This window comes from Aquila chrysaetos, chromosome 6 (genome assembly GCF_900496995.4).
Source record: "Aquila chrysaetos chrysaetos chromosome 6, bAquChr1.4, whole genome shotgun sequence".
NCBI classification, from domain to species: Eukaryota; Metazoa; Chordata; class Aves; order Accipitriformes; family Accipitridae; genus Aquila; species Aquila chrysaetos.
Genome location: NC_044009.1, coordinates 30,676,231 through 30,690,596, shown reverse-complemented (window position 1 = coordinate 30,690,596; position 14,366 = coordinate 30,676,231). Strand labels below are relative to the sequence as shown.

Sequence of the window (14,366 nt, the reverse complement as noted above, 5' to 3'; positions counted from 1 at the left end):
AGCCAAATGCAGGCAAGGAAACAAAATGATGGAAAATAAAAATTACAAGTGGACATTAGAAGTTTAGTTTGATTTTTATTTGACTGAAGATGAAACCTACCACACCAACACCGCGTAAGATGGTCGTTGGATATTTCTTTAAGGTACGGTGATACCTGTACCAAAAAAAGGTTGGAAAGATGTGGCTCTACTGAAAAGTGTGCTCTTTTAGATCTTTTCTAAATGCATGAAGTTTGGTTGTAAGGATGAAATAATGAGTTTAGCTAGAAAAAAATTTGACTTTTAGGGTTCACGCTTTAGCCTTCAGATTCTGCATAGGCCTTCGCAACAAATACAACAGCAGAAACTTGGTTCGTAAAGAGTAGTTCATCTTTCTATTCACAGAAGTACAAAAAGTTGTGGATTGTTTTTGGGTTTGGGGTTTTTTTTAAAGAAAGGGGAAGAAATTATGAGGTAGCTCCAGCACTCACGGAATAGTGTGGTTGCAATTCTTCTGAGACCGAGTCCCAGCTCGGGAAGAGCTGTCTCGCTGTCGCGTCTCTCGCTGCTGGACAGAGTACAGCCTCCAGGCCCGCTAGGCACGTTTCGAAGCTGAGCAGGAGAGAGAGCACAGAGCAGGGCACTCGGGCAGTCCTGCAGGGCAACAACCACCCGAAGGCCGCCCTGCATCCCACCGTAGGGCAGGCCGAGGCTGCCGCTACCGGCAGCGCGGCTCCGCACGGACAGCTGAAGGCCGTCACCCGCGGCAGAGCCTGCCGTGCCCCACGCCGCCCGCCCCACGGCCGCGCGCAAATCCCCGCCGCGGAAGGGCGGGAAGGGGGCGCTGCCGCCCCGCCGCCGCCGCCACAGCCGGGGAGCTGCCGGGCCCCGCGCCCGCCGCCTGAGGAGCTGCGCCCCGCGAGGGCTACGGGGCAGCGACAGAGGGCTGCGCGGAGGTGACAGCCGCCGGACGACGTCGGGGGGGGGGGGGGGGGGGCGTGCGGGTGTGTGGGCGTGCCACGCACCTGCCCGAGACCCGCGGGCGGGGCGGGACTCACCTGCCGGGACCCGCGTCCGCCTCAGGCGGCGCGCGCACAACGGCCTGTGCCGACCCGCTGCCCCCAACAGCCGCCGGGGCGCGCGCGCGTAGGCGGCCCCACGCGCCCGGCGCGAGGCAGTCAGGGCTGCCCCCCCCGCCCGCCCGGCTTGGCTTTGCCGCCCGCGGCCACGTGACCCCGCCTCACATGGGCAAGATGGCGGCGCCCAGAGCCGTCAACGTGCTGCGGAGCGGAGGTGAGTGCGCGCCGCCGCCGCCGCGGGATGGGCAGACAGGCGCGGGCCCGGCCGGCCGCGGCGCTTGAGCCCTCCTCCCGCCCTTCCCGCCGGCCGCCGCTGTTGAGTCGCGGCTCGCTTTGAAATCGAGGAGCAAAAAGTCCCGCCGCCACTCGAGCGGGGAGAACCGGCGCGCCCGCCGGGGACAGCGAGAGACCGCTCCGCCGAGGCGGAGAGCTCGGGGCGCGGGAAGGCGTCCCGGGGGCGGCAGGGGTGCGTGTCGGCGGGGCCCGCAACTGTCAAGCCTCGACCTTTACGCATGCGCGCTGCCTCGGCGGTCAGCCGGGGGCGAGGCCGGGCCGCCGGCGGGTAGCGGTGCGGGCAGGGCGGGCTGCCTCGGGGCTGGCGGAGGGTGCCCGGGCCCGCAGGGTGCCGGGGGGCCGCCCGCGGGCGGGTGTTGCTCGAGTTCCGCTGTGGTCGTTTCTGCTCTCGCAGTTTAAATGTCGGACAGAAAAAGTAATCTGACGTGAGCGTACGCGCTCCTTCTGCCGACCGCGTTCAAGTGCAGAACTGGTGACCTGTCCGTGCGTGCGAAGGCTTTTCAGGCCCGAGCGTCCCTCGCGCTCCGAGGTGCTCCCGAAAGCACCTTCTCTACCACATAACCTGTCACAAGTGGATCGCTCCCGCGAGTCTTACTGACTTACTAATACATGAGAACAATTGTACAAGGTGTCGTGCTTCGCTGAAGGATGCGTTACCTTATCGGCGTAACGTGATTCGCCTCATTCCTTCTCCTCGGTGTTTTGATTGCCTTGCGTTAAATAAGACTGGAAGCTCTTTGGGCCATACCGAAGTGGTATGTGAGGGTTTATTTTTAGCTCCCATTGTAGAATCATAAATGTGTGAACAGAAGGAAATACCTCACGATGATCTTGATGAAAGACTGGTATGATTAAATTTTTTTTAAGACTGTTAAATACTTAGTGTAGTAATAGGGGATAGAGTGACCCCAGATTGATTTTAACTTAAACATTAAACTGAATGCTGTGTGTTTTCAGCTAAAGCGTAATATTGCAGTGCTTTACAGCTGGCATAACAAAATTTCAAGCCCTTTTCTCATGTTACTGACTCTGATCTTCTACTGTACTTTTATTTTTCATTCTATCCTACGGTCTTGAAAAACGCTGGAAAGTGTAAAGGCCTTTTCTTCATAGTTAATCCTGAATTTTGCAGGGCAGGAGTGCCACATTATTTTTTTTTTTTTTCAGTGGTGAAGGCTCATATCCATAAGGAAATTTCAGTTTGACTGGACTCTTGGAATCTGAGCATCAGCTGAACTCTGGGAAGAGCTGCAACATTTGGCCTTCAGAGTCTCCTGTTTGTTTTATGTCCAACAGCTGTCAAAACCTTCACTCTTCTACATGTGTGGAAGTGTGTGAAATGAATGGAATCACATTTTTTAGTATATAATACCATGCAAACAATGATTTTTTTTGGTTTAAATCTCAAATGAATTGAAATTCAGTGTGCAGCTTCATGCTATTCTTCATTGTTTGCTTCAGCAGTTCTGCAACCTTTTTGTTCTGGGTATTGTTTTCTCAAGTGTCCATGCCCTACCGCTGCCTCCAGCCTCCTCCACAACTAGAAACCCTGTGTCTGTCATCCAATTAAAAGAGCCAAACCGTTTAAATTTGTTAAGTCTTCATACCTTCCCTGCAGGCATCAAACCTTGTTCCGCACCCCTAGTGGATATGCATTTCCAGAAGTTGAAAAAGCAAAACTGTCATAGTTCAGACAAGACTGATTAAACTAAATCCAATTTTCCCTGAATTGGACAGTTCAGTATAATTTAATTTGCAAATACTGAAAGACAGAAGTAATTTAAATTGGATTTTTGTTCACCTAAAGGAATCTGTTCTACCTAAATTGAACGAAAATTACTTTTTTGTAGATTCTTTTGTGGCATTTTTTCATATTTTTGATGCTATGTTTTTATAAATGATGAAAGGAAAGTTTTCTTTATTATGGAACTGTTTCTAGATAAGTGCATTTGAACAGCAGAGATCCTCCACATATCGGAAGGACTTAGGCTAACCTAAAAAATCTTTATTATATTTGAAAAAGAAAATAAGTTGAATGAAAGATAGTAGGAAGTTCAAAACACAGTTTGTGCCTTTTCAGAAGCCATATTGGGAATTTATTTTAATAGTGTCTGCCTTGCTCGTCTCAGCATTGCAACACTGTCGACCCAAGGAAAAGGTACACAACTTTGTAAGAGTGTGAGTGGCTTGCACAAACCTTTGTGAATTCTGTATGCTCAAACACTACGTTTCAGAGTGGCCTTGCTGTGGGTTGAACTGCATTTTAGCTGCCGCCCTTTCTTGAAATTCTTTGAAAAGAATTTTACAGGTAATGTATAGAAGTGTGAACTGCGTTTACCATTTTGTAAAAGAAAACTAAGAAACATCCAGAACACAGACACATCGAATCGGTGTGTCATGTCATGGTTTGTACTGGGTATGGATTATATGGTGATTCATTGGCTTGTAAATGGTCTAATTACATATTATGACAGTTTCAGGTATTACAATAATTGCATCTCTGATACTTCCTAGGTAATAAAATAAAGTAGAAGACATCAAAGAACTGAATGTCTACAAATACAACTTAGATGGTTTAAGGCATAGTATTCTCTTACTGATCTATTCATTTTAGGCAAGTAAATTACTGTAGAGTAGAAGCCCCTAATTTCTCGTAATGAAGTTTCAGGGCCTTGAGCCACAGGAAAATAATTTATGAGATTACATCCCTTGTAAAATGACTTACTTACTGTGTTAAATACTGATATAACTGATTTCTGATCTCGCTTCCCTATCTCTAGCAATGAATAAGTATTCTGTAGTAATCTATGTGACATGTCACTGGCCAGACTTTTGAAGTTAAGTCACTGTAGACTGATGGTGTGCGATACATCTCTTAGATATGTAGCATGTTCCCAGGCTGTCCTTTTGCTTGTACACTGCCTTGTTAAGCCCCTTGTGGAACTGGGAATTCATACACGGGCTCCTGAACAGGTACTGATAAACCTGGAAACTGCTCTCGGGTAGAAGCTGTAGCTGTCTCCAACACCACAGTATGTGAGATACTTTTCTTCTGTGGGTCCAGAGCCTTTTAGAAATGATTGTTTTCAAAATTTTTCTGAGAATGTTACTTTTTTTCGCCTCCATTTATAAAATGAAGTAGAGATACATAAACATGTTTTTAAACCTTTTTGAAAAAAAGCAGGGAGGCATAGCTGGAGTTTGATTTTGTTGCAGTACAGCTTCAAAGCCTCGCATTTCCAAGTTTGCCTGGAAGTGCTGGGTTTCATTAGAAATCAGTCTTTTTTTTTTTTTTTTTTTAATATTAGAGACCATTTTTATTTGGGCCGTATAGATCACAAGTTTGGTTCACGGGTCTTATCAGTAATGCATGGTTGAGTGTTGTCTATACTTCATAGTTTGTCTAGGCAAAATTGAGTATTTCAAAGGAATAATCCACTCTTCTCCAGCAGGGTATTTATACGAAAATCATCGAACTATTCTGAAGCATTACAGAAGTTACAAATATTAGTTCAGACCCTGCAGAGAATGGACTAATAGAAGAAGATGTAGCAAGTGACTGAGGCAATATGAAGTCATTTGGTTTACATCCTTTAGATAGAGTGCATACGTACAATTTTGCATAGTGTTTTTCTTTGTGGTCAGATACGGCTTTGCCATTTGGGACGGTAAAACTGGTAGTCAACTTTTAAATTACCATTTTACGTTGAACTCTGCATGTTAGTGTACCGAAGTGTGCTATGGGGTCGCCAGCTGGGAGGTGGTTAAATAAGTATATAAAGTGCCAGCTGTAAATCTCACAAATCCCCATTTCCGTGGCTTTTTGATTTCCATGGTCAAGATCAAATCAGTTACTTTACTGAATAACATCTATACAAAACCGTTGCAGTTTCCACCATCTGCAAGGGGAGAGGACTGTCTTCACTCTCTGGGAATCTTTTTTGCAGCAGTTTCTGATATTCTATTGCTGTCACTTACCCACTTCTTCCGCGGGCAGGAACCTGGACTTGTCAGCATGTCACCTCCTCAACCACACAGCCTGCTATGGAGAATCTAGCATCTTTCTGAATAGTTAGCAGAATCAGTATCACAACTGAGTTGAGACATCTTTCCCCCAGTGTGCTTAGTTTCCTTTCCTTTTATATTTATTTTACTTTTATTCATGAAATATTTATTCATTATCCAGAATTCATCAGACACCTGTGGTCAGCTTTGTTTCATGAACGCAGCTGAGGGTGCCTGCTGGTCCTAGTGGAAGCAGGGGACATCCCTGTGAAAAATAAGGTACTGAACTGTATTTTAGGGACATGTAATTGCTGTTACCTTAACCTTAATTTGGAGTCAATCTTTAACATTATTGATATTTAGTCAGTTTGTGCATTCTGTCCAAATGGGAGCCTGGTTTTTTCACTCCTGCATTGAAATTGGACTTGACATAAAACATTCGACCAAACTTAAGAAATTGAGTGAATTTGGCTTAGAAGATGGAGCATTAATGACTGTCTAATACAAGACTCCTGTCTCTTGAGTTATCCGTAAAAACTTTACTGAATCTTTTCCTAAGCAGTATTTCTGATACGCATGGTCCATATCTTGTGTTTTGTTAGTCTGCAGCCCTTGATAATGCTCATGGTCTCATGAAATGCAAACTTTTCAATATTTTTAAGAGGAAGTGAAAGAAGGGCTCAAAATATGGTAATTTTATTTTTTGCTGAAATCAAAGCATGCATGCCAGATTTTTTAACTGCCGTATACTACTGAATCAAGCTGTTTCCATCTTTTTGATGATGCATTTTGAAACAGGAGTTACATTTATTTAAAAAAAGTTGTTGTAGCTTGCCCTTTGAGAAGTGGATTTAACCATAAACTTCGACATATATGAGATTATTCTCATGTTAAGAATCAATCATAAAAATCTTCTTAGTACTATTAATATTCAAATGCTAAAAAGTATCTCTTCATCACCATTAAAAAGAGACTTTGAAATGTACAACTTAAAAAAAATTAATAATCACCTATGGTAACTTTCAGTACTCTTAAGCTAATGGTTTTTAAAAAATTAATCATAGCATATACAGATAACAGTTTTGGGGAAACTTGACTAAACATTTCCTGATACTCGAGACTGATAATGAAATACGTCCTGTAATTCTGAGGTTTTTTGCCAGATGAGAAAAAGTGATTGAAAACTTTTGCAATAGAGTTTTCAAGATCAAATGATGCTTGGCTGCACTGTGCAATATACGAGCTGGGCAATTAGCTGGAAGAAAATATTAATTCACATTTTCCATTAATTTGTAGACAGACTCATGTCTCCAGAATTTAACATTAGCATTATCAGCTGCAAATGATGTACGGTGGAAGTTCAAACCATTTGACTGTAGTACACTTTTAGCATTTTTCAAATGATCCTAAGGTAGTTTCATCCCTGTCTTGAAAATAATCAGGCAGATGAGGAATTATTCCCATTTCAACAGTGCAGCAATGAGTAACTCTGGGGGAGACGTGCACTTTCATGGTTTGAGGCATGAGAGAAAAAATATTCCCCTTTCGATAAAGTGTTTACTTGTTCTCTTCTTTCAGTTGAGAGGTATTGTTGTTGTTGTTGAGAATGTATTGTTGGCAGCACGCAATGCCTTTGTTCTGACAAGATCTATCACTTCTGGCTGTGGGTGGGTTTATAGGGTATGGTTTCTCGGTGAGCTTAGGTTTCTCAATCAGTATTAGCCTTTAACCGAAGGAAAGTCATTAGCAGATATCCAGCTGTGCCGTGAATTGGATCAATTTGTCCATCTACCTGAAAACCAGCCACCGCGGTGGAGGCTGTGTTCAGGTTGGCAGCTCCCTGGTCCGGTTTGATGCAGGAGGGAGGGCAGCTTGTAAAGCAGCAGTGTTTTCATGTGTGGTTACATTTAAGTGATCTGTATAAGCGACATTAGGCATTACCTGAGTTTTAATTATTGGCTAGCTGGTGAAACTCGGCATTTTCTGCCACATCAGCAGCTTTGCTGACGCATGCCTACTCATGTAGCCATTCGTTCCAGTACATAGAAAGTCTTTTCTTTGTGGGAAGGTGCCCATTGACCTGGTGCTGGAGCATCACCATTGTTATAATTAAAATCCATGGAGAGACAAAATTCATTACAAGTTCCTGAAGAGTACTAGTTTCAGCCTTTTGTGAATGCTTTCTCTGCTTTGCGTGCCTTATATCTTGGGTGGCCAGGTCCCAGGCAGTGTCCTGTATCTGCCAGTACTTAGTCTGTGATAAATATATTGGATAGGTACATTGTTAGATACCAGAAGTTAAGTGAGGTAAGCCGAGCTGTTACCCTTCAGGCAAAATTGAACTTCTCTGGAAATGTATTTTATGTGTATCACTTCTCATTTTGTAGAGTTTTCCTTAAAGCTCACCTGGACCTTTCCCTAAGAAGAAAGGAGCTGCTTTCTCTTTCCATTCCCATTGCAGAGCTCTGAAACTTTTCCACTGTCTGCAGCAGCTCACCGCCCTGGTGTGGTGATTCGCTGTAAGGGCTGGTGGCCAGCTGTGTGCATAGGATACTGATCCTGAAGGAAAATACCGGAAAGCTCTGAGAAAGCCTCTACCAAGAAACTGGGATGCTCCATCACAGGGACTTGGCTTGTTGCTGTGTTTCCAAAGTGGGTTTTACAGTGCTCTCTCAGTCTTCAGAGTTAGACGTGGGGATGTCCGTGAGCAAGGAGCACTCCCTGTTTGCATGCACAACTTCTGCATCGCCTGCCAGAGGCTGTAGTCCTCGTCTGGCGTTTCCTTACCTGGTTTCAGGTATAGAAGCAAAGGCTCAACATAATACTACGTAATAGGGTGGAAAGTCTGAAACAGAAAGTCACGTCTGTGATTTTAATTCCAGGTGTGCAGTTCAGTGCTGGCTTTGGGCAGCACAAAAGGCAAACTTTGTCTCTTACTGAAAGGGTAGGTCTCTTCAGGCTCACAAATGCAGTGTTAACCAACACGCAGATCTTGTCCTTTGCAGAGCAACACTCAAATGACTGATTTAACCTCCTCTATACTCATACAGCAAATCAATGAAATAAAGGATACCACTTCATAATCTCTAGGGAATAAATTAAAGAAAAAAAAAAAACAACAACCAGGCTCTTAAAATCTACACCAGAAGATGACCCTGCCAAGCCTATGTTCGGGATCGAACTGCGAGTGAAGTCTCTGGCTTCTTGGTCCTTGTGTGTTCTGTTACTTAAAACATCAGGAGTAGTGGTAGAGTATATCACAGGTCTCTGGTGGTCTCTAAGCTTGTTTACTGTAATATGTAGCATTTGAAGAGAAAGAATGAAGGACTGAATCATGTCTAAAGAAATTCTGGACCTCAAATTCTGAATTATATTGTATGTTAGAGCAGATAGCTCCACTATCCAAAATCACAGGATCAGATGCCCTATGAGCATATAGTATAACTTTTTTTGCCTCCAAGAGGTTGCAGCACAGGTAGTTGCAGCAGACAAAAGGGACTGAAATCCTGAGCACTAGCAGACAGATGGAGAAACTGTAGCATTGAGGGAGTAATTTGTGGAGGGTCTCATGGCAACACAGCATCCGCAGGATGAAACGGGGCCTGAGGCTGCCCTAATGCCTGTGCTCCTAAGCTACCAGGCTAACACACAGTTTAACAGTGGACATACATGAAGCAGCTTTCTAGATTTAGATAATGTATTCCTTTTAGTAAAATTTTTACACTGAATTACCCTATGTAGACCAGAAGCTGGATTTAAGGTGTACATAAAAACAACATACCACGTGTCTGTAAAGTTTGGAAATTTTATGCTGTGGGTGTTCTTCAGCTGTGCAGGGGAAACCGAACTGAGCTGGTCTGGTACACTTGCCCTCATTTCTTGTGTGGTTTTCTACATATAGCTAGAATTGGAGTGTAAGGTTGAGGCTGCCAAAAAAATATTTCTATAGTGTCATGGCATTTTCTTTGTTTGTTCTGAAGAGACCTGGGTTTCTGCTGACGTCACCTTGAAGACAAGTTACTTCTAATTTTGAACGTGTTCTGGTGCTAAAGCTGCAGCGGAGGTCTGTGTCATGAAATCTATGCTGGTTTTCCTTTCCACAATATTCAGACATACTAGACACGATGTTCTGGTTGTGACAGTTGTGAATCATGAGGAAATTTAAGCAAAATCTTAGGAGTTTTTGAGCATTCTTCAGTAACAGTTCTGCTGGTCCACTGCAAACTGTGATTTCAAAGTAGTGCTTGATCGTGTATGCAGGCTGTAAAAGGCCTTTTCTGTGCTAAAACCACCTGTAGGACCCCTAGTTACAATGATCTTCTCAATTCAGGATTGTATAATTTTCCCTCTTTTTTTTTTTTTTTCTGTTCTTCCTTCCTCCTCCGCTGCCCCAAAACAAGCACATTCCTAAGCACTTGGAAATGCACATCTGGCGAGAGACACTTGCTGCCTCTTCTTGTCTGTGACAGTTTGACATGACAATGTGCCAACCCTGAATAGCTTGCAGTGCTTCTAGACACCACATCCCAGTGCTGTCGATTGAGCAATATTTATTAGCATTAAAATTTAATTTGAAAATATCTTGAAGTAATGAAGTGGGAGGGGGGAGTGGGTTACAGGGCAATTGCTTGCTTTTTGTGGGGGGGAGGGGGGAGGATGTTGTGCCTGTTCAAGCTCTATGCATTTATCACAGTGGTTTCTTTCCTATGTATTTTTACTTAAAAATCAGTGTTTGCTAAAATATACTCGTGTGCCTGGTCTAACTTTCATATTACATACGTGAAAAAGCAAGAGAACGTATACAAGGAGCGGTCTGTACGTTGTACGCTCTCTGCCTTACAGTTATTGCATCCTGTACAAAGAGGCTGTTTGGCTACAGCCGTGTTTTAATTTCATTTTTTAGTTTTCAGTTACACATTTCTGGAGTCTCCCTGACCAGTGCTGTTACCTGATGGCGCCTATATTTCATCGAGTTTAGACAAGCAGTCTACCTGGACTTAGGCCCAGAGGAGCTGCTGTAACTGATGAACATGATCCCCTCTGCCCAGGAATCCAAGACCTATAGTACCACGATTCCCAAGGGAATTGAAAGAAAACTGGGTTCAGGCCTTACCTCCTGCTTTTTTTGTTGTCGTTTTTACGTAGTGTCGCCTTGTACTGACAGGTCGCGCACCTCACCATGAGTAAAATCTGGTATTACGTTTGTTGATAATTAGGAGAAAAGATTCTTTTTAACCTAGACTGAAAAGAAGCAGCGAAGAGCAAAGAGCACAGGCAGCGACAGACGTTACTCTGACATCTCTTGGTTACTGGTTACAAATAAAGTGACAAGTTATTAAACAAAATAACAAAAAATGTTGCAGCACTTGTGTTATCAAGGTGGGGTTTTTTTACTACATTGTCATTTTTATGCTCTCAGAGTTTAGTGGATACAATTGCATATTCTAATTTTGTTCTTGCATGTTTCTCTTTCATCTGTTTCATTCTGTTGGAAAAGCTGCATTATATAAACATTGTATATTATTTTAGCTGCAGAAGATTGTTATGGTGGATTTTTTTATTTAGAAAATGTTTTTAGAATTTTATTATGATTGCAGAGTGAATGTTAGTGTTCAATGTAATTAAATTTAATTGCGTTTCCTATATGTTTTATTTTTAGTTTGCTCTTATATGCCTTTATTTTCAACAGGAGTTGTAAATTTGACTTTTTTTTAAAGCGTGGAGTTGGCAGTCAGACACAAGCCCATTTTAAAGCAATGAAATAATTATCTTAAAATTATTCTAAATGTGGGGAACATGTAGTTTCTGCTTAACGACCAAGAGCTGTTTATTCATGTTATTTTGGATTGTGTGACCTTGTTAGTTTTTCTTGTGTAAGTTTAAAAAATTAAGATGGGGAAGATTAATTAAAAGCTGCTTCTTTCTTCCTATTCTAGCTTTTATGTCCAGGTCAACTGGACAGGCAGGCAGGACATGTTAATTACTCTTTTAGCTACATACATTTTTGCTGTTGTTCATTTATCTTTTACTGCCCATGTTTACCTAACTAACATGTTATACTATTACTTGTAGAGAGCCTTTTTTCCTTGATATCTTAAGAAAAAGTGTGGAAAAACTTGCCTTCAACTATTTTTTGTTTTTCTGTTATTGCAACAGTTTGTCTGACTTATTTATTTTTCTAAACATGAGCTGTTTACCCTGGGAGGAACTACAGTGGCTGGAGAACTTGTAAAGCTCTGGGTTCGCAAATGTGAAGACTGAACAGATAAGGATTCTCAGATTTACTTATTTAAATCTAGTGACTAATAAACATCTGAAATACAGATGTCGTTACTAAAAATTCATTATTCTTTTTCTCTGTGTAAGGGAATATAAGGTCTGCTGTAGCACAGCACAGGTATTGTATTACAGTTCACATCTTCCAGGCTTCTTGTCTGCTCCAGGTTTGACATTCCTGGTATTTCTCAGGTGGGTTTTTTTTTAAAGCATGAAAAAAGATCATATCAGATCTTTTTAAACCTCAAAAAGGTAAAAGTACAATCATGTGGTATAATCACATTAAGATTTTTTTTCCCGATCACCAGCAAGGGAGATAGTTACTGTTCTTGCTAGACGAAGCTCATTCCAAGTTTCTGATAGTTAGAGAATGCCTGAAGAGTGAAGCTGAAGTTCTTTTCTTGCATCGTGGCAGTACTTGGAGGCCACAGGCTTCAGGTTTCTGTTGTCTGAATTGTAGGAATCTCCTGCCCCGGAGACTGTGCAGCAATTTGTGAAATAAATATGGGAGAGAGGCAGAGGCGTTTGCCATCTCAGAGGCTTTTGCAGCTCACTGCTCGGAGGCGAACGCCTGCTTCAGAAACGGGAGGCTCTCCTGCTCGTCTGCTGCCGTCCTTCTCGCAGTAAGACAAGTTGTCCTACAGCTGCGTGGCTGAAGAGAAGGCGCTATCTTAACACAGAGTGGGGCTCAGGTCCTTCATGGGACTAGGAGCCAGGAGCTAGGGATTTTGGAGCTGGTGGTGTGCGTGGCCTTGGATAAGCCATTGAACTTTCTGTGTCTTTCTCCACCTACAATGCAGATATTTATCTACCTTGCAGGTGCATTGGTTGAGATTAATGAGTTGTTTGTAAAGCACTTCAGAGATGAAAAGCACTATAAAAATGCTAAGTATTATTATGTATGAGCTCTTGAGTGCATAATGGCTGTTTGCCTGCCAGTATTTAAAGCAATTTGTTACACACTAAGTATGAAAGGCACTGTATGAAGTCAAGTTCTAGTTTCCATTTAAGAAAAGTTCCTCATATTTTGTGTTCAGCAGTTCAGGTCACACACTGGTCTTCAGTGTTATCTAGAGTGAAAACAGACTCTAGAAGTTTTTTTAAAAGGAACCATTTCAACACTTCAAAATTAGGTTGTTGTTATAATAAGGGTTTCTTCTCAATTGGTCATTTCTTACTCTCTTTATATGTCTTGTGTTTTGTTTGCCAAATTCCCATGTCTTCTACCGTCTTCTGTTTTGCCAAATGCTTCTTGCACTTCTGTCTGAACAGCCATAGCTTTTCTCTCCCTGACCTTTCCATTTGTCTCTACAGTTGTCACCAAAGCTCCTGTTCATTGTGCCGCTTCTGCTCAGCAGCTCTTGCCATGTTGCACAGGTTTCTTCAGCCCTTTGTCTACCCATCCCTCACTTTGTCATTTCTGCACCTGGGCTTCCCCTGCGCTCCTGCCCCAAGGAGTCTCCTGCCCCGGGTGCTCGCTGCTGGCCAGTGCTGCACAGTACAGTGCTCTTCTTCAGGATGCTTCTCTGATAAATATCAGAGTGAACTGCCTGTCAGACAGGCAAAAACATCCACAGAAGGGGCGACACTGCTCTGTGTTTGAGAGCAGACCTCCCTGTTTGTGACCTGTTGGTTCAGTGCTCTTCAAGCTTTTTGAGCATGGGTTTTTCTAAGCGTCCTTCAGTGGCGATGTGGACTCCCATGTAGGGAGCTGAAACAAATTGGTAACGAACTTGATTTCTAAAAAGAAGTCTTTTCACGGTCTTTGGATGTAGCCATGAAATTCCCAGGTTTCCTTGAATCACAAGTTGAAAACAGCTGCGTCTTTTTTATTATGTATCAGCACCATATAGTCTGTCCAGCTTGGATAATAAAATGCTCACTTTGGCCTCAGTCTTGGTTTACTGCATCAGGTTAGAGATGTGAAAGAAACAAATGCCCCATCTTAAATAGATTCACACTCAAATATAATTACTTAAGTGCAGTCCCCTTCACTTTATAAGGTCTGTCGCATAACCAGAATAGTGCATGTTTTAATTGTAGGCATAAAATGTGAGAGTAGGCATGAAAATTCGTGTACCACAGAGTAAGGTCTTGTAGTTTATTGGATGCAGTTCAGGCAGGAAAATATAGTATGTGGCTATGTTTAGTATGACAAAAAGTGTCAGAATTCTCTATTTTGTCTTGGTTATTGCATTATCTTGCTATGTTTTTAAAAGGATCTAGGAGAAATCATTTAAGGTAATATTTACAAGCTGAACTGTTCATTGGCAAAGAGCTTTATCCGTATAACTGGCTGTTCCTCGGAGGTAGTTGCTACAGACATTCCTGTACAAGGGAAGTTTGAATTATTTTTATTTTTTTTTTAGTTCCTTTCAGATAGTTCATATTAAAAAACATTATTTGCATAGAAAACAATCTGGAAATGTTTTATGACATAGAAACAAAGTATGGAAAGTTTGTTTGTTTATTTCATTAAATGACTGTTGTCCTTCCCAAATCAGTAGATGTCTTTCCCTTTACTTCTTAATTTCTGAACAAAGAGGAAACTATTGGAAACCAAGTGTTCAACAAACTGCCCTGCTGCATGGAAGCCTTAGAAAATGGGAATAAAGGGCTCTTCAGAGCTTCTCAGAGGTCTTTCGGCAGGCGCACTCTGTAGCATGCAGTCTGAGAAAACTTTCATGAGTGTTTTTGAAAGTCGCACTGTTCTCTTTTGAGTTTAGATGATAA

At 42.6% G+C, this 14,366-nt stretch overlaps 1 protein-coding gene and 2 long non-coding RNA genes across 5 annotated transcripts in view; 2 read left to right on the top strand and 1 right to left on the bottom strand.

The window, feature by feature from the left end:
* Positions 1-58: 58 nt before the first annotated feature.
* Positions 59-1,136, bottom strand: LOC115342586. 2 transcript variants are annotated; one of them, XR_003923829.1, is made up of 3 exons: positions 1,038-1,136; positions 471-633; positions 59-155 (listed from the first exon to the last, which is right to left on the bottom strand). It is a non-coding gene; the product is annotated as an uncharacterized LOC115342586 (long non-coding RNA). The 2 variants fall into 2 exon arrangements; XR_003923828.2 differs by having other exon boundaries at positions 59-633.
* A 74-nt stretch (positions 1,137-1,210) lies between these two features.
* On the top strand, positions 1,211-2,782 carry LOC115342588. Its single transcript, XR_003923830.2, has 2 exons — positions 1,211-1,272; positions 2,520-2,782. It is a non-coding gene; the product is annotated as an uncharacterized LOC115342588 (long non-coding RNA).
* A 496-nt stretch (positions 2,783-3,278) lies between these two features.
* METAP1D (methionyl aminopeptidase type 1D, mitochondrial) overlaps positions 3,279-14,366 on the top strand; it is a 47,984-nt gene continuing 36,896 nt past the window's right edge. Inside the window, exons 1-2 of one of the 2 annotated variants that reach the window (XM_030017024.2) lie at positions 3,279-3,660; positions 5,539-5,636. The gene's annotated coding sequence lies outside the window, so the exon portion shown is untranslated. Of the gene's footprint in view, positions 3,661-5,538; positions 5,637-14,366 lie in introns of those variants that run through there. The other variant, XM_030017025.2, reaches the window with a different exon arrangement.